This window comes from Paramormyrops kingsleyae, chromosome 19 (genome assembly GCF_048594095.1).
Source record: "Paramormyrops kingsleyae isolate MSU_618 chromosome 19, PKINGS_0.4, whole genome shotgun sequence".
Lineage (NCBI taxonomy): Eukaryota > Metazoa > Chordata > Actinopteri > Osteoglossiformes > Mormyridae > Paramormyrops > Paramormyrops kingsleyae.
The window spans coordinates 22,211,789-22,237,809 of NC_132815.1; the positions used below are offsets into that span (position 1 = coordinate 22,211,789).

The 26,021-nt window shown below is 46.3% G+C and overlaps 1 protein-coding gene across 4 annotated transcripts in view; it reads right to left on the minus strand.

The window, feature by feature from the left end:
• Positions 1-21,761, minus strand: part of fut8b (fucosyltransferase 8b (alpha (1,6) fucosyltransferase)) — a 55,580-nt gene extending 33,819 nt beyond the window's left edge. For 2 of the 4 annotated variants that reach the window (XM_023806736.2, XM_023806735.2), the window contains exon 1: positions 21,427-21,761. The gene's annotated coding sequence lies outside the window, so the exon portion shown is untranslated. The remainder of the gene's footprint in view (positions 1-21,426) is intronic. The other 2 variants (XM_023806738.2, XM_023806737.2) reach the window with 2 other exon arrangements.
• Between the last annotated feature and the right edge of the window lie 4,260 nt (positions 21,762-26,021).

Below are 26,021 nucleotides of genomic sequence, written 5' to 3' on the forward strand. Positions count from 1 at the left end.
TAGAAGCAAGACAGGTAATAGAAACAGTTTCTACCCACAAGCTATGAGACTATTCAGTGGCTGCTAATTATAAGGTATAAGGGCACTGTAGATTAGACTGCTGTTCATCTGTACCGCTCGCAATTTGCCATCTGTATCTGTGATGCAGTTCCGTTATTTTGAGATTCTTTTACTGTCCGGTGTTATGTATTGTTGGCATTATTTACCACTCTTGTCGTCATTGCTGCTGCTGCTGCTGCTGCTATTGATGTTCATTGTTCGTTGATATACAGTCAGCCGACCGTCTGTAGGAGCCATTGAGCATTTTGCTAAATAAATACATCAGTGGATAAATTTGAACCCTAAACAGGAAACGTGTGCCGTGTCACACGATGACATCATGGGCATCCAATCACGGCACTCAGTAAAGTCACACGTGAAACACCTCGGGAGCAGGACCTGTCACTGGGGGACATTTCATCTGATGAGCAGTAAATGACCACAGGAGGTGGCCCAGCTTAATTAGCTAATGAGGAAAATTCTACTCAATGAGAAGCAAAAGGGCATCCTTGTCAGAATGGGAAGAAATAACCATGAACCATTTGGCATGACCTCAGAGTGAAGGGAGGGGGCAGGTTTTCTTTACACAAGTCGAATTTTGGGGGGGGGGGGGGGGGGGGAACTGCATGCCCTGTCACCGTCTCACGGCTCCTTCTGGAGATTTCTCTATCTAACCAATGCTCTGATAATGTCCTGTACTGAGGGTTGGGGGTAGTGTCACGATACCAAAATCATGACTTTGATACGATACCTGCCTAAAATATTTCGATACCAATACTGGAACGATGCCACAGGAAAAAACTAAAACATCAGGAAAATTAATGAGTAAACAGATGACAGAATATGGAATTTGTTTGTTTTTTATTAATTAAATATGCCTTACAAGATATAGTGTCGATATCAGTCAAATTAAATAAAATATAGCCTGTTTTGTCACAGGTGCAGAGTGATACTGAACATGTTTTAACAAAACTAAAATTACAAAGTTTCACTACAAAGTCTGTGGATTACCTTGAGTGACTGGGTCATGATTTCTGGTAAGAGACATTGGTGTGGAATTTTTCTAAATGTATTTTTTTGATGCTTTAAATGCCACAGAATGAATATCATTCAGTCCCATTATATTCGAGAGAAGACCAACATTTCTATGACCGAGATCTCCAAAACTAGGCAACTCCCAACAGAACAACCTAGAAGGGTGTATAGCACTAAAGCCCGTCTAAAACACATCTTTCGGGGTGAACTGCCCCTTAAAACAGCTGGGCTATAATTGCCCTTAACTTTGCTTGTCAAACTGAAGTGGTTAAAAAAAAGGTTGCTTGTCACAAAGTGAATCACAATCGTTTCACTTGTATTTGCGGGACAGGCCTTGTAATTGTAATGTAATCGCCATATTTCACTTTGTACATCTGCTTCGTCAAAAATCTGTGGACAGTTGGCAACAGCACTTGTACTCGCATCCATGGCTCTCCTGTAATGGTGTCATGTTTACTGCCCTCTAAAGATTCATTCTTTTAGTTATTCTGCTTGTCCTCAGAAGTCCAATGAATGCTGATTCCCTCCTCGACTTCAGCCAGTGAAACATATAAGGGCATGCTTTAAGCGAGCATATGATTGGCTAGAAACTAAACCTGAGACCGAACCTACACGCCTAACGTGAACAAACGACTGAGTTGGTCAGTGAGTCGATGAACGAGAGTTTCACCATTCATTAGGTTCTCTCGTTCTCATTCTGGAAGAGAGACCCGAAGGAGGGAACAAGTTGGTGAACGAGAGACTAGTTAAGCTATTAAACGAGAGTGTCATACCTCAGTCGTGACTGAAATACACCATCTACTGGTCTAGTATACAGCCTACATGTGCAGTGACTTCCCGTATGGTGCAGTTGCATTTTAGAGATACCGCATTTTCACGATTTAAAATTATTTTAACCAAGGTATGTTAGCATTTGGATTCGTTAGCTATGTGATAAGCTGTTACATTTGTGCTTTTAACAAACATGAGTAGCTAATGTACAATGTTCAGAGACTTCAATAGCATTTTTCTCAAATGACTTAGCATGATTTAGCCTAAATAATTGGTGAATGAATCAGAATGGATGTTTTAGATGAACAGAATCAAACAAATTGTGTCCAAAAAAAGGGTTAATTTTGCCATCACTACTCCTACCGTAATTTACACTACTACTAAGTTGCAAGGTGAGAGAAAAAAAATGGTTGACACGCCCACTGTGCCTGCAGGGAGAAGGAAAGTCAAGTTGCTGACCCACCCTGGCACAGTGACGCAAATCATAGGGAATACTCTCAAAGTAACAAAACTAATAAAACAGAAAATAGTAATGTTTTTAACTGTGGGGTATCACGGTACTTTCCCAGTGTCGGTATACAGTGGGAAGTGTTTCAAATGCAGTTTCCCAAAAGGCAAGAACGCTGCAGCTGTTATTGCTCACAAAATCTTTATCAGGTGCTCTATGAAGACGCTGGGAAGGAAAGGGTGGGAATACGCAGCACTAACAGCCCTGTTGGGGGCAGCGCTGTGCCTGCATGCACACATCAGGTCTCCGTGTCAGCTCTCCAGTTCCGGCCAGCATGACTTCCCGTTCTACGCAAATCGCTGGCACTTCCAGCACCCGCGAGAAGGGCTTTCAAATTACTGCCAGTGATTCTGTTCTGCTCCTGTCGGGCCGGCTGCCAGCGAGCCAGACCGACTCTGCTGGATACAAAACAAACAAATACATTAATGCACGGTCCTCCAGCCTTCAGGGGTGGACAACGACAACGTGCATTTAATATCGTTAATGACAGGATGGCACAAATTACGGGTTATGGAGCAAAGTAACGATTCCTCTTGATTAAGCGTTTAGCAAGACTGGCCCAATCATTCAAGAAATAAGAACCTTCCCTTTTCCGTCTCACTTATTATGTCTGTAAAAGAAAATGCTCATAAAAGCCATTAATAGCCTGGCAATATTGATTATGGCCACAACATATCAAATGGGAATCAGTAGTGGGTCAACATTCATGCTGGTTAACTTGGGTTATAAATCACCTCTATTACTGCAGGTTATTCGGCAGTGTTTTCATTTTCAGTCCTGTCAAAAAATAACAAAGCAGTTTGTCATTTTACATATGAAATTGCTTTTACCATCAGCCAGGAATAAACTTTATTTCTGCCATTTTCGTACGCCCCTATACCATTTCATATAGCTACAAAAAGCTCCTGCATGTCATCTGCAACAAAAAGGGGCATTTTGGGGTAAAATTTTCTTAATTTTACACTCAAACAGCTAGAAGAAAGCAAAGAAACCAGAAGTGGCATCTGCGATTTCAAGTCGTATCACAGGAATTTGGGACGCGAGCCCAGCACGGTCACATTCAGGGGCACATACGAGAAGTCCGAGGCTCCTCGTCTGCATTTAATGATTGTTATTTGATGTTTGGGTCCCTCGAGTTTATCCTGACATATGCTGGGCTGTGAAGGGCCTCTCTGTGCTCTGGCAACTTTCTGCCCAACTAAAGCAAAACACTGCTGTCACGTCTGTCAGCCTTAATCAAGTTCCCTTCCAGATGGCTATGCTTGCCTGCTCCTCTTCCACTGACTCCTGGAATAACTTGACTTTTAAGTGTTCAGCCACCACTGAGGGTGGGGGGCCACTTGCAGATGAGTAGGTTGGCTAAGGCCGAGTCCTCGCAACCCGTCACTGGGACTCCTGTGGATTTCACGCGAAATGTCTGTGATCTCTGCCACGAACTGCTTAGAAATCTAGACCTCCCTCTACTGTGTTTCACAAACATTTTCCTGTCTTTCGGAGACATTCTGACTGGAGATCTGCTTGAAGTCTAACACAGGCCTCACTCCCATAACTCCTCCGAGTCGCTCCTTCAGCTGAAGGGAGAAAACTCAGAGCCTTTGGGGGAGCTTAAGGCCGCCAGATGCCACCCCCACTGTGAAGCTGAAAACGTCATGCTCTGGAATCAGGCAGCGATTAGGTTCGGTAATAAGGAGAGACCTCCACAACATATGATTATGTGTCCATTACCGTCCACTACAGGTCTGCTCCTTGCTTGACAAACACACAGATAAGAATAAAACAATTTACATATAGTTGCATAACCGGCACCAATTCAATGCAATGTTCATTTTCAATGTTCTCACACACACACACACACACACACACTATGCAGACGCTCCTCTACTTACAAACGAGTTCCTTTCCGAATGGCCGTTCATAACTTGAAATGTTCGTAAGTCGTTATTCAACATCATTTTATGGGTACTCAAATCTACATGCATAAGTAAGTATGATATAAAGTCAATACATGTTTTCTTATCTTAAAACACATTACTAATGACACATAAAACAAAAATGGATAATGGATGTACAGAATATTTCACAATAAAAAGAACTAGGATGTTGGGAGTACACATGCTACGCTGCTGCACGGTGGGAGTACACATGCTACGCTGCTGCACGGTGGGAGTAGCGGCCAGAATTCCTACTATGTGGAAATGGCGCGCAGATCAAAATTTGATGTTGCGGACAGGAAACGGAACCCCAACGAACACAATTTGGACTTAGGAGCATCTGGACTTGAACACACACACACACACACACACACACACACACACACACACACACACACACACACACACACACACAGCCCTAAGGTTAGACCCAGCAACTTTCAGTTTACAAGTCTCTACCCACTAGTGCCTTCTAACAGAAATGAAACACTGTCCTCAAACTCATGTACTTCCTGTGGCAGAGTGACTGCAAACTGTGCCTCTGGCAGTGCCCAAACCGCAGTGTGCTTTGGGGGGCCCAGACAGAAGCTTCCGACGACAAATTTGCGGGGGGAGGGGTATGTTTGCAGGACAAGCTTGAGACTTTCGATTTCCTGTTCGTTAGAGCTATTCCTTTGCTACAAGCGAGACAGGCTTGACCTTTCGCTGTAATATAACAAACTTTATACATGGTCACATGCACAGATGCCTTAAAAAAGATTATTGTCCGTTAGATACATCAGTCTGTATAAAGCACAAAGAGATTTATGCCGCCTCTTTGGGGCAATACACCAAAGATATCAAACGGCTAGGTATCAATGTGACAATGTACCGGAGGAGAGAACATATGAACATTTCAGATAAATTGGGAACCCAGAGCAGAACAAGAACTGAAGGGAAAACTAGTCCTTGAAATTCAGATGGTCCTGAAAAACATGCTGGCATTCTTGTGCAGAATATAACCTCTGTGTCTTTCTTCTGTACGGGGCCCCTTTAATGTCAGCGATGCCAGTGCATCTGGAATTCAAAAAGAATAGATGGCCACCAAGACCCTTCCTACATCAAAGACCCCAAAGTGCTTGTGAGTAAGGGTGAGGCCACAGGCTACCGAAACGACATGACCAATGCACTCTGTGGTCCAAAGGGTACTATTTGATCTTCAATCATGGCTCAATTAAACAGTAGGCCTTTTGTTTCCTTTATGGCTGTATACGTCACAAAAGAGTCAAAGAAGTGGTAGTTTTAGTAAATAATAAAAATAAGTAATAGAATGACAGCTGCATTCTTTGCAAAGGTTGAGAAACTCATCCTGTAACAAGCTTTCAAGAACGGAGGACGTCATCTTCTCATGTGCTCGGAGCACAATGGAATCCAGCTGAAATGTAAGCTTATCTACTTTCACTCTTAGCAGAAAAAGTTGGCAAACCACAAAACTAACTCACTGCCACTGTGACGTCAATCATTGTGCAATAATGGCATGATGTTAACGAGGCACCGCCCTTGAATCAGGGTTACCCTCTAAACTTCGCTGCGAGTTCGCGCTGCAGTATTTTCTACTTTTTTCCTAAACTCAAGGAAATATCCAACCGTGTAATTGTTTTATACATAAAATGACATTCTTTCGCACATACATATGGCCATCTATAAACAAGACAATAGTTTGTCATAAACTCAAAAGCTTACTTGTGAGTTGAGGGCAAATTTATTTGTATTTATTTGAATGCTAGATTTACTAATATTGACTGCAATGCTGAACAAATCTGTGTCAACTGTAATTTGAGAACATGATTCTCAATTATACACATTTAGTTAATTTAACATTCATTTCAATCTGAACTGTAAAAAATCTATTTTAATATTTGCTGACTGACTAGCTGTTGTCGTCTGTCCCCAAAAAAAATTAGCATCTTTTTTTTTTTTTTTGGAAAAATCCCATACTAATCAAATCCTCTTCACAGGAACCTTATCCTTTGAAAATTCCTGAAAACCCCAACAACGGTTGCCTAGCAACACCATTGCTCACCACAAGAGACCCATTCCATTATTTATTTTTCCTATTTACTTTTCAGTTTCATATTTTGGGCTTTGGAGCAAGATTTCAAGGATTATGACTCAGGTGATGTCACTTCATGATTTCCAGGGGGAAGTTGATTTCCTCCGGGGGGACATTTGTGTAAAATCAGCCCAGAGGAATTATCACTGGTACCTGGAGATGTTGCCACTCTGCTAAGTCATACATGCTTGGCACAGGCTGGGTGCCCTGAAGGACGAGCCCTTGCTCTCTGGGTGACGTCTGCCATGCAGCCAGGAATCTTTGCCAATATCTGGACGCATGTCAGGCATCACCAGCACCCGTCTGTTTGGGTTCTCCCTGCCACGACCCAACCGACCCATTAAGCAGCATCTACAATCGGCTCATTTCAACAGGGGCGCCAAAGTCTTGAATTGATTCAAAATGGTAATTACTCCAATCTGAGACTGGGATAATGACCTTGTTAGCATGCTCAGCCTCCTGGACTCCATAAAGCAGAGAAGAACACCCCCACTCCGCTTGGTTAAATTTTATCTCTTTTCATTTCGAAGTATTTATGAGGTAGGCTCCAACCGGGGATTGAGTCAACCTTCATGTTCATCTTGTCAGACCCAAAGTCACGTACATCCGGTGAGGTGCTGTTCTGGAGCTTATACACATACACAAAAGAACAAGAATATGATGGCAAACACATCCTCTTCAAGCAGAGACACATGGTAGGAGATCCAGGAGATATAGTCACTGTTGTGCCTCAATCAGGAGCCAGGTGTGACAGCATAGAGGAACAAGCTGAGAAGATCAGTGTTTGGTCTAAGCTTCAGGAAAACTGCTTGTGAGTCATGCTGCCAACAGGCTGCACCTCGCCTTCCGCTTTGAGGAACTCATCTAGGAGTCACGCACGACACGAGCTTCCAAAGTGTGGCCGGCACACCACAGAGAAAACAAATTCCTAACAGTCTCTACCCTCCTCCCGAAAAGGCAGTCATTAGCGAAGGCCTGCTGTCTCCACCATAAGGCTCCGCCCTCCTCCCAGAAAGGCTCAGTCATTAGCTCACATTCTCCATGAAGCTGAGCAACACCACATCATCAGATGTAAGGTGTCTGGTCAGTTGCAAGATCCATACCCAACTGCCTTGAAAACACCTCCATAATCTAAACACTTCTTTCGTCTTTCAGCACTTCACACCCCTGAATCAGGCCCGGTCATATCCATGCCCTGTCCCCTTATCCAGGGTACAGCAGAACCTGCTCTCTATTAAATAATCAGCCCAAAGGAAGGGTGCTTCTCTGCCAGAGAAAAGGAGCCAAATTAACATTGGAACCAAGTGTTGGGCTGACGGATCTCCATGCCTCCCATCGGTTCTCCTTTAAAATGCCATCCATCACCCCCACCCAGGAAAGAAGACTGCGTCACGGCTGTGCTGGGGGTGGGGGGCAGGCGTGGGTGTCAACTGGAGGCCATTTAGTGAGATGCCACCTGCAACAAATCGGACTTAGGCCGCCTGCTCTTGGGCTGAGGAGCTCTGAGGCCAGCATTAGTAGAAGCGGCCCACCATATTGATGCCGATGATGTGAAGGCACTTGCTGAGTCACGTAAACGCTCTATGCGGGACAGAGCTTCTTCACTGTGCTGCCAGGCCACCAACGATACCCCCTAAGCATCAAATAAGGACTTTAGCTAATAAGGAAACCCCATGAGTGCCAAACTGCAAGAGCCCCCTCACAGACAAGCATATGCTGTAAGTAATGAGGCTTTGAAGCCTACTATGAGATTATTCTGTGCTGTCAATCATGGAGTTCTTATAACATCCCAAAGATGGCTTTAGCAGCTTGCCATTGGGCTAAGCCAGGCACTTAAGGACAATACATAGTAATCCCATCCATGTCTCCAACAGCTAATTAAAAATGTAAAAAAAAGAAAAAATACACACACAAACAACTATTCGAAATAAGTTATTGTAAGTTAACTAGTGAGCTGACCTTGGGCTATAAAAGCTGCCACTTATCTGGGAAGACTTTCCACAAGCTTCTTGAGTGTGTCAGTGGCAATCTTTGCCCATTCATCCAGAAGAGCATTTGTGAGCTCAGGCACTGATGTTGGACGTGAAGGCCTGGCTCACAATCTCCATTCGAGTTCATCCCAAAGCTGTTTGATGGGGTTGAGGTCAGGGCTCTGTGTGGGAGAGTAAAGTTCTTCCACACAAAACTCATCCAACTATGTCGTTATGAACCTTGCTTTGTGCACTGCGGCACAGTCATGCTGGAACAGAAAAGGGCCTTCCTCAACCTGTACCCACAAAGTTGGAAGTATAGAATAGTCCAAAATGTCTTGGCATACTGAAGCAGTAAGAGTTCCCTTCAATGGAACGAAGAGGCCTAGCCCAACCCCTGGAAAACAACCCTTTACCATTATCCTTCCTCCACCACACTTTACAGTTGGCATTATGCAGTCGGGTAGGTAATGTTCTCCTGGCAACTGGCAAACCCAGACTCATCTACTAGGCTGCCAGACAGAGAAGTGTGATTCATCGCTCCACAGAACATGTTTCCATTGCTCCAGAGTCCAGTGGTGGTATTTTATACCACAGTACCCGACGCTTGGCATTGCGCTTGGTGATGTGCAGCTTGGTTGCAGCTGCTTGGCCATGGAAGCCCATTTCATGAAGCTCCCAGCGCAAGGTCTTTGTGCTGGGGTTAATGCCAGAGGAAGTTTGGAACTCTGCAGATGCTGAGCTTTACATACTATGCGCCTCACCACTCGGCAACCCTGCTCTGTTACTTTATGTGATCCGGCACTTTGTAGCCGAGTTTCAGTTCACTTCCACTTTGCAATAGTACCACTTATAGCTGACTGTGGAATATCTAGTGGGGAAGGAATTTCACAAACTGACTTATTGCAAGGATGGCATCCTATGACAGTACTGTTCATCTGAACTCTGCAGATCAACCCTTTCTTTCACAAAATGTTTGTAAACCTGACTACATGAATAGGCGCTTCATTTTATACACTGTGGCAATGGGTATGAATGAAACACGTGAATTCAGTGATTAAGAGCTGTGTCCCAACACTTTTGTCCATATACTGCATGTGAACCTACAGCTGTACAGAGGGGCAAATTCAAGAGTGAGTCACATGACATGGGCCAATGCAGAAAGGTTACTGCAGCACCCTCTGGATCAGCCAATGGCATGAAACAGGCACTGCAGTCACACTGGCCTCCCTCCGACCCAGTGGCGAGGCGCTGGGTTTTTTCGAGGTCACGCGTCGGGGGAGTGAGACACAGATGGCCCGTTCCGTCGGCGGTCCAAGAGGACGGAAGAGGCACTGGCAGGAGAGCCTGAGCCGCGGTTCAGAAGGCTTGGCTGCAGCCGGACCCGCGGACTGTTTATCTGGGCAAGTGGACAGACGGCTCCTCAGTATTCCTCAAAGCTGGACGCTGGAAGTCTTACGAGAGCGAGCCTCGGGGTGTCAGAAAGGATGAGGCCGGTGCAGTAAGTGAGCACTGGGATCCAGGGGACACTTCCCAGAAAGAGACACACTGATTAGATCCTCTATTCCAGTGGGGAAGAGTATTACAGCTTAGGAAAATATGGGGGGGGGGTACACCTTTTTTAGGAACAGTAAAAACTGAATACATTTTAATATTAATTATTATTATTTTTATTATATCGGTGTCCTAAGGGTCAAATCCTCATGAAAGAGGTGCCCTGCATGGCTCCGGAAATGAATGGGACAGCCAAACTTTACCAAGGACAGATGTGTTTGTTTAACCATTGGAAGCCTCTTGTGGTTTACAGAAATCCTCCCAACTAAAACCAATGCCAGTCAGGTGCTTAGATGAACAGGAACAATTGCTGGTTTTGCTTTTGTCTGGACTATTCCCCACGTCAGATCTTTCCTCGTGTGCGTCTCTCAGACCATGGCGACGATCCTGAAGGCCAGGACACCAAGTGGAGCTGGAGGGAGAGCCATTCAGTATACATAAAAAAAATTTATTAAAAGTGAAAATATTTTGCTCTTAGCTGAAGAGGATGACAAGAAGATCCAGGTCTTATTTCCCTGTGCAAGAGATTCAGATAAGAGGAACTCAGATCTCATTCCAGGTCGAGGTGCAACAGAGACGCAAGAATCGAACAATCAAAATACTGATTGGAGCACATCTGTTACCAAGGAAACCTTCGAGAGTTCTGTCCTTCACGGCCCTCACATAGATCGAGTCTGAAATGGGATACTTGTTTGCTATGTAGTGACCGCTTCCTATTCAAAGGCCATGGGCAGCGTTGGTCAATGAGGGGATTTAAATTCCAGATGGAAGGGGCCTTGTAAGCTGAACACCCAGGACTTTGGCCCAGATGACCGGGAGAATGAGGCGGAGTGTGGGGCAGGGAAGAGGCCATGGAAAGCCCAGCACATGTGCACCCAGCAGTATGTTAACCCTGGACCTTAACGACCTACCCAGAGCCAGAGCTACACAGGAGGCAGCTGTCAGAGAGGCAGAGGGCAGCCGCTAACTCGCACTCTCCCCAGACTCGCTCTGGAGGAACATCGCTACATTATTCATAAGATTAGCAGGCAGCGTTTTCCAAGGGCACCTACGTGACCCAGTTCCAGCGAAGCGCTCTGCTTGTTGGCGCAGCGGCACTCGGCTGGAGACGTGGTCCGGCCGCAGTCCGGTCAGGAGCCCGGCTCTTCAATCACGGTTCTGCGGAGGCGCCATGGTGGGGAGTTGGGGGGGGGGGGGGGGGGGGGGGGGTCGGGAAGTTCGGCGTAACGGGTGAATGTAAGGAGGAACAAACTTTGGGTAGAAAGGCCATCCAGGTAGCTGGTCAAAGAGCACATGCTGTTATCGTCTGTGCCACCTCCCAAGAATGTTGGAGAAAGAGGAGTGCAGGAGGAGAGTGATGGAGAGGGGCGGCCCTTGTTTGCGATTCGCCAGCATTCCGTGTTGTATCAAAACACAGAGGGATTTGAGGATAGAAAATGAGTAACATGGGTAATATGATTTGTGCCTTCAATTCCAAGCCAGTTTCCCTTCCATTTGAACATGCTGCCTGGGGGCGTATTCCACTGAGCTGAAGAATGTGACACCATTAAGGCAAGCAGCCCCTCCCCTCACAAAACACCCCACAAATGTGCAGACTCACTCCATTGCCCGGTGGGCAAATAAGCAATCAAAATTTGGCACTTAGCCCAATGATTGTAAATACAATGACCCTCCTTTGATCCGAATCAGCTCTGGAGATGAGGCCCGCTGGTGAGGAGTCCTAAGTGCTACGCAGGGCTGCGGAGGCCGGAGGGTGACGCCAGATTTCCTCATGGCCTGAAACTGCTGCGTCCATTAGACGATGTGGCCAAATCACCATCGTGGGATCAGCTCAGTTAAACTGGTCTGTAGGGGACGGGGGCCCAGGGATTATTTAGTTTTGATCCAGCTCAGCTCTAAATTAATTAACCCTGATTGACTGAATTAATCCTCAGATTCCAGCCAGATAAATGATAGTTTAACTAACACCAGTATTAACATTTACTTTGTTTTAAAATGAATTCATAGGGCAGAAATGCATTGTGATGTTATAAACATGGTTCCAAAAATGTACATGTATATGATTTCATTACATAGGGAAGAATAAGATGCAAATAATCAATGAATCATCAACCATTCCTAGTTGCTAAATAATCAACATAAGCCAATCATGCCAGAATTTGACCTGGCTTTTGCTAAGAATCAAACAATGGGAGAACAGGCCAAATGCAGATGTTACAGACCTTTCAGGTCTTGTTCATAGATAGGACTCCACAAGCGAGATCGGTATAACAAGCCTGAAGAATGATATGAAGTCCTGCACTGATATGTTGGGTTGTACTTAAATTGTGTAAAATTGTTCAGCCGACAGCTAATCACGGCTAATTAATTAGAAGCTCGGTAGGCAGTAAAGGCCAACATCCTCCCCGCCGCCCTGAAAATTGCCATGCTCCTTGCGGACCTTGAGGGCTGCGAATGTGAACCCGTGGTGTGATATAGCACAATTCCCCTGGAATGAGAATCCCACTGTAAGAACAGGTGAGGAATGCCCAAAACGGGCAAAGGAAATGAGACGCAATTAGGTAGCTAGTTCTTTCCCTTGCCCATGTTCCCGGCTCGCCCTTTCATATTGCTACGCAGGGCTGTTAGGATAGGCCAAATGTCATCGTCTGTTATCTGAAATCCTTTAACTGCTCTTAAGGGATTCCCTCCTAGGTCTATGAGGCATCTCAGCCTTTAAGTTCAGTGATGGTCTCTGCCTGTAGCCAAAAAGCGACAGGGACCACGGCACAGGCTTCAGGCAACAGACCTTTGCGATTCACAGTCTCAAGGCCACAAACTAGAATGCCAAACGAAGCCATTTAATGAGCACCGAGAGTCTATTAAAGAATTGAATTATTATTTTACACATAAACACTTTGCCTATACATGGCTATTTTTAGGAAAGTGGAGTATATTACCATGATTCTGGTAATAAGCCTCCATTATGAACTGTACTATTTTGGTGCACCTCGAGCCCCAATACTGTGTATACGGAGGGTAAAAACTCACAAACTCCCCCCCCGTTTCCATCTGATAACTTGCTGGGATCGCAGATGGGGTCACAGCGCCATTACGCTGCGTCTGATGTTATGGGAATGGTGTCGTGTAAGACGCTGAGTCCTCATAAGGAGGGAAGCTTTCATTTTTAAAGACACCGTAAACAAAGGCAGATGCCGACCGCTAGCGCACATGCGACAGCGGGAAAGCAGTAAGCGGCGGTAAGAGGCAGTAAGCGGTGGCTCTCCTGGCAGCTCGGGGCCTTGCTGTCTGTCACGGCATGGAAAAAGCAGAAGGGCTGTCGGCAAAGGAGCCCGACGGCGGGATGGCTTAGCGGGGGGCATCGCGGGGGCACGTTCTTCACTCAGGTACGGCAGGAGCAGGGACAGGCGGCGAGAGGGCTGAAGGACAAACAGGAGAAGCAGCCGGCCCGAGATGACAAGCACCTCAGGCAGGTCTCAGGGAAAGTCTCCTGGGTCCCACTGTCTCTCTCTCGGACCCCGGGGCAAGTGCAGTCCATGTGGTCTGACGATGAAGTTACTCTGACACAGACCTTATTCCAGGAGCCTCTCACAAAGCTGGTCTGCTTCTGCCAAATGAGCAGATTTGTAGATACCCCCGGCTCCTTCCTGCTTACTGCCCCCTTGGCCATTAATGGAAAGTGAAGAACGGATTTTGATATTTTGGTATGTGATATTTGGTACTGGTTCTCAGCATGCTTACATGGGGAGGGGAGGGGGGCTTCTACCTTTGATGTAGCACAACAGAAACAGCCACCCCCAACTCCAGCTTCTGTCCAGCAGATCTCACATGGCTGACACTGCAGGGATAAGCCATGCCCGCTGGGGGCGACAGTGTCCCGCAGTGATTTTCTTCCTTTTTCCCTTGGAGATTGGGAAGGTGTGGCAGGAAAGACTGGGCAAGGCCATGTTCAGCATTGCCCCGAAAGGAGGCAGCCTCTCAAGTTGGCCTCTCCAGGGCAAATAATCCCCTCTAAAGCAAAAAGGAGTCAGCACTTTCCGGAAGCCCGGCGACGCCCGTACTGCCAATGTCGGCGAGAGGTGAACGGTGTCTGGACGAGACCAGAACAGCAGCGTCCGCAGGCCCATCTGACCACTCAGGTGCTGTCAGTGTCTGGAGATGGAGGGCACAGCTGCCAACGCCGCGGGGGGCCGGTTCGGTGAGGCACAACGCACTTTCCAGCTGAAGCGTTTCAGGGTCAGAAGATGGCATGAGAACGGCCAGCAGCGACAGCGACGTCTCCGGCTGACCCTAGCCTTACCGCGCCTGCCTCGGCAGCGAGAGCCGCCGTGACTGCCGAATCCAGCACGCGGAGGGTTCCGGGAAGAGTTACAGGGATTAAACAAAGCCTCTCAGATCAGCTAATCCCAGAAAAAGGAGTTCCTCGCAGCCGCCGATTCCCCAGACCCTGCTGACAATCACCTCATTGACGACGGGGAACCCGGAGACTTAGCAGCAAGCGCACACAGTGTGCCGCCCATTGTCCGCGCACAATAGCCTTTTCAGTTCCCTGCTTTCTTTCCAGCGCATTCAACCGCGCTTCTGCGTCAATTATACGCTTCTAAAGTTAACCAACATGGAGTGTCAGGAGGCAAATATCAATACGAATAATAAGAAACGAAAGCGTCCGAGGGCCCGGAGGCCGGTGCTGGAACGGCACCGCGAGGCGGCGTCTATCACATAGGGCGCCAGACGGCGGAGGAGCGAAGATGCCACCTCGATGATGGGCGGCAAATTACCTTTAATCTCCCGAAATGACTGGGAGCCGCATTAGTGAACGTAAAACAACTGGAGACAAATTACACGCCAATTCAGAAAGACTCCACTCTCATCCTGCATAACAGCAGACATTTAACTGTTGGTCACACGGACCCTGTAGACTGTGAAAGCCTACTGAACATCTACTCTTATGTATGCATCTAGTGGGCACACCCTGTATATGGTGGTAGGCTGGATATGTATTTTTGCATCAAACCTTTCTGTCTCCTTCACAGGTCTCGCAATGGGTCACCAAGGAACGGGTGATTGCAACAGACATTTATTTCATAAGGCTGAGGAAGTGTTTTCTGGAGACAATGTGTCATCTCCATATCAATGAAAGAATTAATGAAAGAGCGAAAAAGCCAACATTTGTTGCGAATCGCACCCTGATGGACGGACAGATGTCTGTGTCCTCTGACGACCTTGATTCTTACTCTGAAGATGGTGTCCGCCGTGCACCCAAAGACAGCCCACGAATTTCAGCCATCGCGATTATTGGTAAATTCATTGCTGTGACACTGCCAGGCTTGATCTTTGCACGTGATGACATCACTTCCTGTGAGCCTTATGAGCTGCTGCGGAGACCAAAATATAAAGGCATGGCTGTAGCTTGAGACCATCAGTCTGTGCTTCTGCTGGAGAAACATCCAGTGCGAGATAAGAATAAAGGAAGAAGAAGTGTTGCAGCTGGTATTTGCAAGCGGTGCTCTTCGCAGTGGTCATCACCGAGCCCACTATACTGAGCCTTGTAAAGGGATTTTGAATTTTTCATAAGCGCATAGTGTATTAAACTTCCCATATGGGATGGTGACCTTTACATGGATGTTTGTTGGGTGTTCTTAGAGACACAGTTGTCAGGTTCAAAGTTTCTGGCTGAAACCCGACTGCCCACCATATTTATGCCCCGGCAGTGTCATCGCTGTCGCTTGCCAGGCAGCTCGTACACCTAAGCCACTCCAGGGAACCCCCCCACCCCACCCCACCCCATCCCACCCCATCCCATCCCATCCCACAATGGGAGGCAGCAGGAACTGAAAATCCAGCTGATGTCTGCTTTCAACAGGAAGTGACCTTTAAGCCAAAATAAAGTTTTAAAAAAATGATGACCGAGGAGGAGTTCAATCTACACCCTCCGCCATGACTAAAGCCACTTAAGTGTGAAGGAGCTGCCTGCTGCCCCACCCCCCCCCAGCCCCACAGAGGTCATGTTCATCGGCATGGAAAACAAAACAGGCATTATGTCACCGCATTTCCATCCATGACTCTTGTGCCCGGACAGCCTGCTACCTGGGGGTAGGACGTGAGTATGGGGGGGTTACTGCCAGCCAAATCAGGCGGGAAAGTCCCGTTGGTGTCCGGGTATGAATGCCCAGAGTGGGGTGGCACAGGGCTAGACAGGTGGTGGATTTACAGTGTTGAGTCAGAACTGCGGAATCCTATCAGGCCAATCCCTCTGGATCCCCGGGAATCCTCTCAACACGCGGGATCCGACCGTTCACCTAACGGGCCCAGACATTCCCACCCCATGTGCGCCAGGCTGCTTGACCCATCTGCCGGCGACACAGCGACCTCTCGCCTCAGCGTGCGCTCGTCTTTCATCTGCCGGCTCCTCGGGGCCCGTGCCAGCCAACTCTGCCGGAAGGGGTGACATCATCACCCAGAAAGAGGCACCCCTCGAGCCGACCTGCCTTCCACACGGATAATCCAGCGCCCAGCATGGTGCTTAAGCTGCTGAAGCTATGAGATCAAGGCCAGGGAAGAAGCAAGGGTCACCCACGGGGGAAGGCTACCTTAATTATTTATAGGTATACCGAGTATGTAAGTTAACTAAAAAAACAAAAGGAAACAATCTCCCTGTCATGCGCCCACACCTTCCGGGATGGATGGATGGATGGATGGATGGATGGATATACAAATCAAGCTTTAAATGCATTATAAACCCAGTGCCCGGAATCTAACCTGAGTCATAAATACTCAGATCAGTAAAACCCCAGAACGTGAGCAGGATACATGTGTCCCTTAATCAAATTACAAGTCAAGACATGTCACTTTGGGAAGGGGAAACAAACTGATTTTCCAGCCCATTTGCTGTCTCAGGTCTGAGCGATGCCGCTCCTTGCTCAGGTCAGGTCCAAGTAGCGATCCCACCAGCAGTACCTGCAAAGCGTCACAGCCTGGCGTGTACCTACCTGTGCTCCTGCACCTCAGCAGGTTATTTTTCAAATTGGGAAAAAAGAAAAAAAAAAAAAGGCAAACGCTCACAACATCCCAAGAGCAGACATGATGTCTATATTGGACCGGCGCTGATTTTGTTGTTTCACAGCTGCTGCAGAGCCGGTATTTCTTACAGGGAGTCGAGTATCTGTAACGATTCACGCAATCCGCAATCCTGCTCGGCAATCCGGGTGCTTTCCCAGCTCTTATCTGCTCTGAACAATCCCACTCCCCTGTCTCACCAGGATCAGCAGGCTCCAGTCATTCCTCCATCCTGCTTTTTGCCCTGGAAACATTCCTGGAAATGGGAATCCCAGCGGGGACTAGTGACCCCACATCGTGCCTGAAGGACAGGCATGGAAAGACGCAGGGAACCAGGGGAAGGTGATGGAGGGTTGGGGGTATTAGTGCAGAGAAAAATTACATTCTGGGCAGGTCGCTACCACTTACTGTTTATTTGAGCATCGCCCCTGAACTTCATGGGCGGGGGGCAAGGCAAAGCCAGTTAATCCCCGCCGTCCACCGGGGTCAACTACTAAAACGGCTGAGGCCAAACTCGTCCATTTCCCCGACGTCTCCCAGACCCCAAGTCCAAGCATGTCCTGGGAGCGATTCCACCTGGGGTGAGCCTCTCGGAACCCGCTACACTCACACATTCTGAGATTTAATTACCGTCGGTGTACCACACTTTCAGGAACAAATGTGTTCTCCGTTGCGAAAGGCCGCGAGCTACGGGAATTAATAACAACAACAAGTGTTACAAAAAAACCACTATAAAGGAACACAACAAAGACTTGCTTCATTCTCGTCTTCCAGAAGAATAAACCGTTGTCATTCAACTGTTGTTCTGGATGCCAGGTGAAACAAATGGATCTTTTGTTCCATTTTAAAACCTGAGGAAGTTAAAAGTTGAAGAGAGTTTGCCCTCCAAGCGAAGTAAAAAATTGTAAAATGAGTGTAAATGGTGGGGAATTTAAACAGTAATGTTTAACTTAGAATCTCAGCCCGTGCAGTGCAGCTTAGCACTCCTCCTAGCGTGCACCATGTTTTTCCGTTTCCTTGATGCAGTGACATGCCCTGTGGCCCCCCAAGCTCAGCAGGGACCAGGGAGATGAGGCACACACCTGTACAGAAGCCTGGCTCCCAGCCAGCTGATACAGACGCTCTCCAAGGCCCTGCCTGTCTTCAGCTCCAGGTTCACTGGCATATCCCTTCACCAAACAAGGCCATGTCCAGAATACAGGTTCACAGTGGTGCGTGTGTGTGTGCGCGCGTGTGTGTGTGTGTGTGCCAAGCAGCATGTCTAACGCTCGATCTGCACGCCTCCTCCCCACTGGGCATTCTGGAGCCCTCAGATCTCTCCTCTACGGCCCGTCTCCTTGATGCATCCTGTGGGAGTGCATGCCTGGCTGTCCTAAGTCCCCACGATTCCCTCGTCCGATCCAGTGCCCTGCGGTAAAGCTGGGCATCGGTGACTTCCAGACTCTCAGCTGAGAGAGGAAAGCCGAGGGCTGACGCAGAGGCCCAATCAGCACCGAGGACTGCGTGTGGCACCAGCACTCACATGCCACGGAAATGCGCCACTTAACACAAGCACGTGTTGGCAGTGTTACCGAGATGCCATCCCGTGGGGAGGGGGGCGGGCATTGGATATGTTTTGTGGTTCACTAGTGTTCAAATTATTGAGAGAATGACATAATACAAGATCATATGGGGAGGGGGTGTTAGTAAAGGATTGGTAAAATTTGCTCTCTCTGCTGGGGGTGCAGACAATCCATTTGGGTGGGCAGTGCCGACCCCTGAAAACCCAGTTACACGCCTGGTCAGGGTGAATTTTTAAAAATCTGTATTCTTTCATTTCATTACATGAAACAAAAAGATTTTCCCAAAATAAACAGACCTGCAGCTACTAACAACTTGTAAGGAAAATAAAGAATTTCAAATATAAAAGGCGGGGGGCGGGGGGGCAGCTGATTAGCGTACGGACAACACTGCTGTCAGAGCTCATGCTTTTGTTCATCTCCCCAGATAATGAGAATAAGCAGCACCTATGTTTTGTGGTTCCGCATCTACAGCAGAGTGCTCCTTATGCCCTTACGGCTCTGAAAGTTTGAGAAGTGCGCTTCCTTCCCGCTAGCTCGTTAAAGCTGAAATATCTCACGACGCAATTCAGATACAAATCCGGTTAACCTTGTGAAGACCACAATGAAATATTTAAGGAGCGTAACAGGTTTCCTGAGAGAGCTGAATTGAAACTGTATCTGATACACAAGACCATCTCATTGACACGGAGGCTAACTTGATGAACTGGATCTGTAAATATGGTTCTGATATTCAGATACCCATATACCTTTCAAGCGCATGTCCAGCACAGGGTCACAGTGGGGGGGGAGGGGGGAGGCACAAGCCAGGAATACAACCCGGAAGGGATGCCAGTCCATGGCTGGACACACACACACACACACACACACACACACACACACACACACACACACACACACACACACACACACACACGACAACTTAGAGACACCAATTCTAACTAAATTTGTGTGTTTCTGGACTGACTGGGAGGGCATGTAAACCCAACATGCAGAGCAGAGGCAGCTCTAGGTACACCAGGAATAATTCACAATAACCCCACGTTACTACTAGAGTACCGTATATATTCGTATATACAGTCCCACCCACAGATAATTAAGGCAACAGCACCAGTGGAGCAGAGGACGCACATCTCCACCCGGACTCTGATTCTTATGTTTCATATACTTTGTTTTTTCTTATTTGGCGTTTTAATCAGAATATAAGCAGTAGGTTTGCACATGTGACAAACCCGAAATAAACTTGAATCCGGGCGCCCGTCGCTCACATGTGGATTTGGAGTAATTCACCAGGCAGTATCGAAAGCCGCTTGATCAGCAAAAGTTCGTGCTTTTTCGCGCTGCCGGGAAGGCGGATCCTGTTAGTATAATTAACATAATTAACCAGAAGATTATCAAAAGCTTTCCGGCCCGTATCTGCTGAATATATCCAGCAGGCTTCTTCCGGTCCAGTCAAGAGAAACTAGCCGTCGTGAAACGCACCTGAAACAGGATCAAAATCTACACCGCGGCTCTCCCTTGCCATTTACTAGGAGCGTACTGCCAGCCTGATAATGGCCAGACTGGCATCACACGGACACGATGTGGGAGGGCAATCCCGGATACAGTTGTAACAATTAATACTTAAGAAGAAACAGACACCCTCACATAACAGTTACATAATAATATCAGCATCCTGTCCAAGCGTTTTGGAGTCGGTGCGGTGCTACAGTATCTGTGTCTCACACACCTCATCTGATAATGCACAACGTATAAGTTGTCTGCCAAAACTGTCTGCTCCACCCAAACGGCGCCGACGGGCACCTATATATGACATGTTTCGTGGATCTCAGCGATGTCTCTCTCTATTGGCTTGGTGATACATGTTTTTAAAAGCCGCATCAGTCGGCCCATACAAGCATTTTATTATTGAAATGCAAAACGGATGCAGATCTGACACGATCTTAAAGGAAAGTGCAAACACAGGTGCGATAAAGTAATCTGTCCTTAAATCGTGAATGTAGCATATTTTAGACTTGCCGGACTCTGGTGCATTAATGGAAACTAGAGCTGAAAAATGTCCCTTTGATCCGGAGGAAATGCCAGCCTATTAAAGCAGTTGGGCACCCTGTCGAAATGCCCGCATCTCACGCACTCCAAGCGCAGACCCCCGCAGCTCCCATCCGCCGTTTGACATGCAGGGTAGTGCAGCATAAACATCAACACGGCGACTGAAAACGTGACAACAAAAAAAATCCCAGTATCCCATCCATACCTTCATCACGGCCGAATCCTTTATCTGCCCGTTTTTAAAGTCCTATAAAAACACTTAATTATTTAATATTCTTTATCACGGGGTAACGTAAGGGCGTCTCTTTTTTTTAAAGGAACTCCCTGCCCAGGTTGCCATAAATCCGTCAAACCTGGCAGCAGCAGCCGGGTCGTGGGCTCTCCCGATCTGTGCATGGACGCATCGGCATTTGCAAACCACAGCGCATTAAGAAACATTTCTGTCTTCAACACAAAAAGAAAGGGAAGCAAGCTTCCCGCACCCACATATCGACCGCTCTTCATTTTAGTGCATTTTGTGCTTTTACTCATAGCAGTGCTCCCCCGTATTTATAACGGGCAAAGTCGCTGCTTCCTTCATATCCGTTACGCAAAATCTGATGCACGAGCCCACAAGGCGTGTTAAAGTATACAGGTTAATAATGCCGATTCCATGCCCTTTAAAGCAGAAAATGCCAATTAGGACTACACGCACTCCTGACGGGATCGGAGATCCGAGCCCACTCTGACCGCTATTTTGTCATCGTGATCTCCACGGCGTTTAAGGCAACAGGCCGGGAAGGAAGAGAGGTCGCTGGAGGTGCAGGAATAAATACTAATGCGTTTCTTACGTACAGAGGAGCAGGAGGGAAAAGGCACCTACCTTCACTCCGCACACTGGAGTTCCTGTAGATCCTCAGTGTCTGACGCGATCTTCCCAGACGCTTTGTTAAAATTGTATAAAATGTAGCGAAAAGCTGAGGCGGAAACAGGAACCAGGAAGGCTGTAACCTGAATAATCACTGCTGACTGTAGCTGCCGAGGAGGCTCATTTTGATACCGAGCTGCTGCGCGCACCCTAGGGTCGAAGCGCTGAACAGCAGTCGCTTTGATGCGCGGCTCGGTGGCACCCGACCGGCGTCTCGTACCCGTCTCTCGGACAAGCATCCGGCACCCAGCGGCGCGTCCCAGTTTCGCAAAAAAAGATTAGAAAATAGATCTATTAAGAACACAATACAGACGCGAATCTGCCGAGACTGCAGTGTACCAAGTCCTCTGTTTTGTCATCACACGGCTATTCATACAAAACCAACTGACCGCTTCATCTGTATTTATAATCTACTCCTATTTATGGTGTCACACGAAGTAGTTTGCCACGGTTTTTAAAGAGCCATGAAAACTGCAAAATGATGTTTCCAAAGGAAAAAGACATGCTATTGACTTGTTCTAAGCTAGTGGTGTCTCAACAGTTTCCCACGCAGAATTGCAAACAGCTTCACCCAAAGTGTAATTTTGAATCCGTATTCAAATCTCTTACTCCTTACAGCACATCTAGGTCTTTCATTCTTTGTTTTCAAATGCGAACTCAAATCTCTGGCTGCTTTATCGCTTTCAGATGCACAAATTAACAGATTTCTCACTCTCGATTTTAAAAGCACGCCCGAGTCTCCTTGAATACAGCACTTGCTCCCCAGGCACACGATATGAAGGTGAATACGTTGGACCAAAGCAATTAGTGGGAAGTAATGAATGAATGTCAGCTGGGGACTTTGACATTGTTTCACAAGGGCTCTTCTTGATGGGTTTAATGACACGTGTATGGAAGACAAAACAACATAAGGCAGACAATCACCATTCATAACTAATTAAAGAACAACCAGGAGCACAGACATACAATACAGACACGCCCGTTCTCCATTACACATTTCAGGTGGCCAATCACTTATCATTAATCATAATCCTATTTAATACCTTCCCACTTATTATTTTTCTAGAATAATTGCCCTACCTCCTGTTACATCTTTCCCGCTGTCATGCACCCTCCCCTTCGCAGCCTGAGAGAACATCCACTTTCCTACCTAATCCACCCACTTTCACATGGTACAGCAAGTTTTCCTTGGAATTGACTTTTAAGGGGCTGCTGTGACAGCGCCCCCTAATGTCACGCATATGAACATTTACAGGTGGCGAAGCTACGGCAAGAGCTACATGAATTATTAGGGTAGAGTGGGGACGGTTGCAGCATTGCTTATTCCTAAAATCGGGTATCAGCTATAGTGATGATGTTCATACTGTACTGCATGCCCTCAATTAGTCCCTCCTCCTTCCTGGAAGAAGGCTACTACATATAACCATTCCTTCTGCAAAAAATACTTTTCAAGGTAATTTTTTTTTGTCATACTGTCTAAACTGTTTGCGTGAAGCCTTGTAAAGTCATATCATTTTAATCAGTGTTTGCTTAGCTTCTGACAGGCATAGCTAGCATGTGTCAAAGCTATTGTGTCAAGCTAGTATAGCAAGTTTTATAGTGGCTGTCAGTGTAGGGACAGTTGCAACATGTTTTTTGCACTGATGGAGGAGCCATTTATTCATGCCACAACTGTGAGTCTGATGTGGACTCATTTCCTTCTCTTACCCTCTCCTAGGCACACACATAAGCCGCATTACATGCAAGCACACACACACATAAGCCGCATTACATGCAAGCACACACACATAAGCCGCATTACATGCATGCACACACACAAATACACACAAACACACACATAAGCCGCATTTCATGCATGCACACACAAACAGAAGCCGCATTACATGCATGCACACACACACATAAGCCTCATTACATGCAAGCACACACACACATAAGCCGCATTACATGCATGCACACACACAAACACACACATAAGCCGCATTACATGCATGCACACACACAAATACACACACCTAAGCTGCATTACATGCACACACACACACACCCCTAAGCTGCATTAGATGCACACGCACACACACACACACACTAAGTTCAGTAAACTTTCACAGAACTTCACAGAAGTATTATTAAATTACAATGTCTTGATTTTGATCTTTAAAAATATTGCGTAGTTCAAATGCATTGTGAAACCATGATAGGGTGCCACCTGTGCAATAAGTCCATTAGTGAAATTTCCTTGCTACTAAATATTTTATGGTCAACTGGTATAACAAAGTGGAAGCAATTGAGAACAACAGCAACTCAGCCATGAAGTGGCAGGCCATGTAAATCACAGAGTGGGGACAACGCATGCTGAGGCACACAGTGTGCAGAAGTCACCAACCATCTGCAGAGTCAATAACTACAGACCTCCAAACTTCATGTGACCTTCAGATTAGCTCGAGAACAGTGCGTAGAGAACTTCGTGGAATGGGTTTCCATAGCCGAGCAGCTGCATCTAAGCCTTACATCACCAAGTGCAATGTAAAGCGTCAGATGCAGTGGTGTAAAGCACACCGCCACTGGACTCTAGAGCAATGGAGACGTCTTCTCTGGAGTGATAAATCACGTTTCTCTGTCTGTCAATCCAATGGACAAGTCTGGGTTTGAGGGTTACCAGGACAACTGTACTTGCCTGACTGCATTGTGCCAAGTGTAAAGTTTGTGTAGGGGGGATTATGGTGCGGGGTGGTTTTTCAGGGGTTGGGGTTGGCCCCTTAGTTCCGGTGAAAGGACCTCTTAATGCTGTAACATTCAAAGCCATTTTGGACAATTTCATGCTCCCAAGTTTGTGGGAACAGTTTGGGGATGGTCCCTTCCTGTTCCAACATGACTGCACACCAGTGCACAAAGCAAGGTCCATAAGGACATGGATGAGCGAATCTGGTGAGGAGGAACTTGACTGGCCTGCACAGAGCCCTGACCTCAACCCAATAGAACACATTTGGGATGAATTAGAGCAGAGACTACAAGCTAGGCCTTCTCCTCCAACATCAGTGCCTGAACTCACAAATGCTCTTCTGGATGAATGGTAAAAAATCCCCTAAACAAACTCCTAAACCTTGTGGACAGCCTTCCCAGAAGAGCTGAAGCTGTTATTGCTGCAAAGGGTGGGCCAACTCCATATTAAAGCCTATGTATTAAGAATGGGATGTCATTAAAGTTCATGTATGTGTAAAGGCAGGTGTCCCAATACTTTTGGCAGTATAGTGTTTTTCCTTTTACTATCTGTGTCCAGATAAAATAAATAAATTGGAAAATGATGTTAAAGATTGATTTTACTATATTTTAATGAATGTTGCAATTGCCCCTGTGGACAGTTGCAACCGTCCCCCGTTATTGGGTCAGTTGCAACATTTGACTTTGTCTATTTAAGTATAAATCGTACGTATATTATAATATGTACATGTTACAGCTGTGTGGGAGTGTAGCTGACAGATGTGGGTTTACTGTATTAAAATTTTGTCTTTCCAATACAGTCTCTGAGAAATTGAAGGAAATGTAAAAAGTGTTGCAACCACACTCTCTCCTATTATTATTATTATTAGTAATAGTAGTAGTAGTAGTAGTTGTTGTTGTTGTTGTTTAAGTTCCAACTACAGCATTTGTTATACCTTGTCTGGTTCCAATTGCTGCTTATCTAACAGAGTCAAGTGTGAAATGCAAGCAAACGTGTGGGTATGGGATGCATGTTTATTTTCAGGCACACTAGAGATACGATACCAAACTGCCCCGGAGCATTGGGCGTCCCTACTTTTCTGGAGACATGTTTTTATTACTCTCATTTGTTAAAACCCCAGCCTTTTCAAATTTCTATTAAATGTTCATAAACTACTTTAGTATTATTATGCTTCGCTTTTGGGACATTTTAAAGACCCAAGATCACACAATCTATGGTCTTAAATGTGATCCAGGGAGAGAGAATTGACAGAATTTGCTACACTATGTGTATTATGTCCAAATAATGATTATTAAATCAATGTACATTAATCATGGAAGTGATTTCAAAATCGTAGAATATTCTGCATTCCTTAGCTGGAGCTTTGGAATTGTGATTGTCCACATCCTTGTAAATATATTTTAACCTAAAAAATATTAATTTAATAAATGTAAATCAAATTTTCCAAATAGGATATTAACAATAACTAATGATCCTTAAATAATCCTTTTTAAGTATTTAGGGGAAAACTAGCTTTCCCACAATTATATGGTGTTTTAGCGCCATCTAGAGAAACGATTTAGCCATTGCCTTACGGATTCAAAACTTAAAATATGACATCACAACGTAACAAAACATTTCGCCCATCCCTAAGTGAAGCGAAAAATGCTGACTATCTGGTAAAAACGGCGCGTGTCAAGGTATAGGATATATTGTAATAACCGGCCCCAGGCTTCGCAGCGACAGGAGGCAGACGAGAAAATTCTTTATTCTTTGCCATTAAAAGGACAGAAAACAAACACTAAACACCAACCACTCCCGCCACGCAGTGCCCACCGTGCTGGCCGTC